Source organism: Myotis davidii, unplaced genomic scaffold, assembly GCF_000327345.1.
Source record: "Myotis davidii unplaced genomic scaffold, ASM32734v1 scaffold111, whole genome shotgun sequence".
NCBI classification, from domain to species: Eukaryota; Metazoa; Chordata; class Mammalia; order Chiroptera; family Vespertilionidae; genus Myotis; species Myotis davidii.
The window spans coordinates 1,881,503-1,884,770 of NW_006284347.1; the positions used below are offsets into that span (position 1 = coordinate 1,881,503).

Consider the following 3,268-nt stretch of genomic DNA (forward strand, 5'->3'; position numbering starts at 1 on the left):
ATAAGAGAGAGAGAGAGAGAGAGAGAGAGAGAGAGAGAGAGAGAGAGAGATGAAGAGAGGAGAGGAGAGGGGAGGGGAGGAGAGGAGAGGAGAGGAGAAGAGAGGAAGGGGTAGGAGCATGAGGTAGAGTCTAGTTTGGCCTTTTCTATGTACTTGGCTTTATAACCACCACTTTATATTAAATAGTCTTTATTTTCCAATAGATTATGATACCTGTGTCATGGGCTGAGTTCCCATCTATATGTAGATCTGGTCCAGGTTTTATGGTTTGTTAATACCTTTGTCAGCACCCTGTTTCTTTAATTATTATGGCTTTATAATATGACTTGTTATTTAGAACAAATATCATTTCATTATGCTTCCCTCTTTACTCTTTCATATTAATTTTGGAACCAGCTCATTAATTTCCATGACTTATGCAAGAGTTTCAATTAATTTTGCTATGTTATATATAAATTTGAAGATAATTGCTATCTTTTATATTGGACCTTCCTTTCCCCGTATAAACTAAATATATCTACTTATTTATATGTATCTTTCTATGCCTTTCAATACAGTTTTATAATTTTATGTTAGATTTATACTTAGAGAGTTTATAGTTTTTCTTACTAACATAAATAGTACATATTTGAAACTACATTTTCTAATTGATAATTGCTAGCATATGAGAATATCACTGATTTCTGCACATTGAGTATCTTATATCCCACAAATAACTAGATATTGTTTAAGATCTGACAGTTTGTGTATAGATTTTCTTGGGCTCTCTGCATAGACAGTAATATCACTTGTGAAAATTTTTCTTTGTAATCATTATACTTAATTATTTGTTTTATTACACCAGAATTCTGATACATAGAAGCAATGAGAGTAGGTGACCATGTCCTATTCCTAATTTAAAGGAATTGCTCCTAATAATCCATATTAAGTATAATGTTTGCTACAGGGTTTTTAAAGTTGTAGTAAAATATAAATAATATAATATTTACCATCATAACTATTTTTAAGTGTAAAATTCAAGTGGATTAAGTAACTCACAATGATGTGCACCTACAACTGTTATCCATTTCCCAAATTGCTGTAGGTTTTTGGTAGTTAACCACTTATTAAGTTAAAAAAAGACCTCTTCGAGAGTGTTTGGTGCTGCTGGTGTTATTACTTGAAACTTGAATGGATGTTGAATTTTATTTTTAAAAAATTCTACATACATTACTAAAATAATTTTAATTTTTAATATGTTGAGTTACAGGGATATAATTAAAATTGTTTTCAATCATGACACATATATACCATAAATATCTTTAATAGTAGATGGTTTGTCAAATGTGAAAATATACTTGCTTTCCCATGATGGACTTTCATTGTGAAGGCTACAAAAACCAACACCATATTTCAAGATTCATCTGCTCATATTAGATGGTGAGCTATTGCATCTGTGCTCAAAAAGGAGTGGTGGCTACACTTTTCCTTTCTTGTACTGTCATTTGGCTTTGCTCTTAAGTTCATTTTGTCGTCACAAAATTACTTGGAGAATATTCCCTCTCAAATATCTTAACATTTGGTATAAGACCAAATTATCATTTTCTGGTAGGTTTGGTGAAACTCATAAAACTATCAGTGACTGAAGGGTTTTTGTTTGTTCATCTGTTTTTGTGTGAGTACATTTTCAACTACTGAATTCGTTTCTTTAGTGGTTAGCTATCTCTCTGGAATTTCTGTTTCTTTTTGAAATGACTTTGGTGATTATATTTCTTAGAAAATCGCCTATTTCTTCTCAGTTTTCAAGGTTATTGCATGCATTTGTTCATAGTGTTATCGTTTGATTAAAAATGCTATCTTATTGCGGATTTTGCCCCCTTTTAAATCAATCTCTTTCTCTCTCCCTCCTTCTCTTTCTTCTCTCTCCCCTTTCCCACTTTTCTTTCCTCCTCCTCCTCCTCCTCCTTCTTTCTCTCTCTCTCTCTCACTCACTAAAGTCCCCTCCCGCATGTTTCATGTTTGTTTTGTTTATCTTTTCAAAGAACAATCATTTAGATTGTTTGATTATTTCTGTTGTTTCTTTGAATTTTTATTTTATTTATTTTGCTTCATATTTGTATTATTAATTATTACCTTTCTTCTGTGTTTTGGGAGTTTACTCTGTTGTTGTTTTTTCTTCTAACATTTTGTGTTTGCTGCCTAACTTTATCAGCTTCATCCAAATATATATAATTTCTTTCTGCATTCCAGTTTATCTCCATAAATTTAATATAAGGCTTTCATTATTATTTAACTCTAGCAATGTTATAATTTTCACTATTTTTATCTATAAATTTTTAAATAGTTTTAAGATTTTCTAATATGTTGGATTTGAGACTTTTTTATTATTGATGTCTAGTTAAATGGCATTGTGATCTGTATAACATGTTTTTTAGCATGTGTGGAGACTTGCTTTGTATTCTAGTACTTATCCATGTATTTTTGAAAGCAAGTTTCATTCTCTAATAACTGGGTACAGGGATTAATATATTAATAAGTAACTATTGGCTCAAATGTCTTACTTTGTTTCAAAGTTTTTTAAAGGCTATTTTATTTTATATTTTAATTGTTTTCAATTAGAGTTTACATTCAATATTTAGGGAGTGTCTGTTTTAGATGGCAATTAATCTCTTATCAGACTTAGGAGTTTTTCAACTCATTTGTGTCATTCAATTCATTTTGATTTCTATATTTTGAAGCAATGTTACCATGGACATCTCTGTTCAGGATTGGTACAGCTTTCTAATAAATCATTCCTTTTAACATTATGTAAAACGTTCTGTATGAAAGTGCTTTATGCTTCAATGTCTATTTCGTTTGCTAATAGCATAGGCGTAGTAGTAGTAGTTTTTCTTTTGGTAACATTTCCTAGGCATGTTTCCCACCCTCGTCCCTCAATTTTCAAGTATTTTTTTTTTGTCATTTTGCATCAAGATTTGTCTTATCAATAGAACATAGCTGGATTTGAAATACCTGTCTATTATTGGTAGGTTTAAGTCTGGATTTATTTCCGTTTTATATGCTTTCTATTCTTCATTCTTTATCTTTGCCCTCCTCCTCCTCCTCCTCTTTCTTCTTCTTCCAATAGAATGTTTACCAATTTGTTTACTCACCATTGCTTTTTTTTTTTTTTGCCATTGCTTTTTTTGTTTTACAGTATTTTGGAAGTTTTTCCAGAAATGTTCTGGGAGTGATAAATTCTCTCATTCTTTGTCTAAAACACCTTATTTCATAGGTACTTTGCAGAGAG

The 3,268-nt window shown here is 30.9% G+C and overlaps 1 protein-coding gene across 1 annotated transcript in view; it reads left to right on the forward strand.

Annotated features, from left to right (window-relative positions):
- The window catches only part of CACNA2D3 (calcium voltage-gated channel auxiliary subunit alpha2delta 3), an 817,122-nt gene that overhangs the window by 765,238 nt on the left and 48,616 nt on the right, over positions 1 to 3,268 (forward strand). The window lies entirely within an intron of this gene.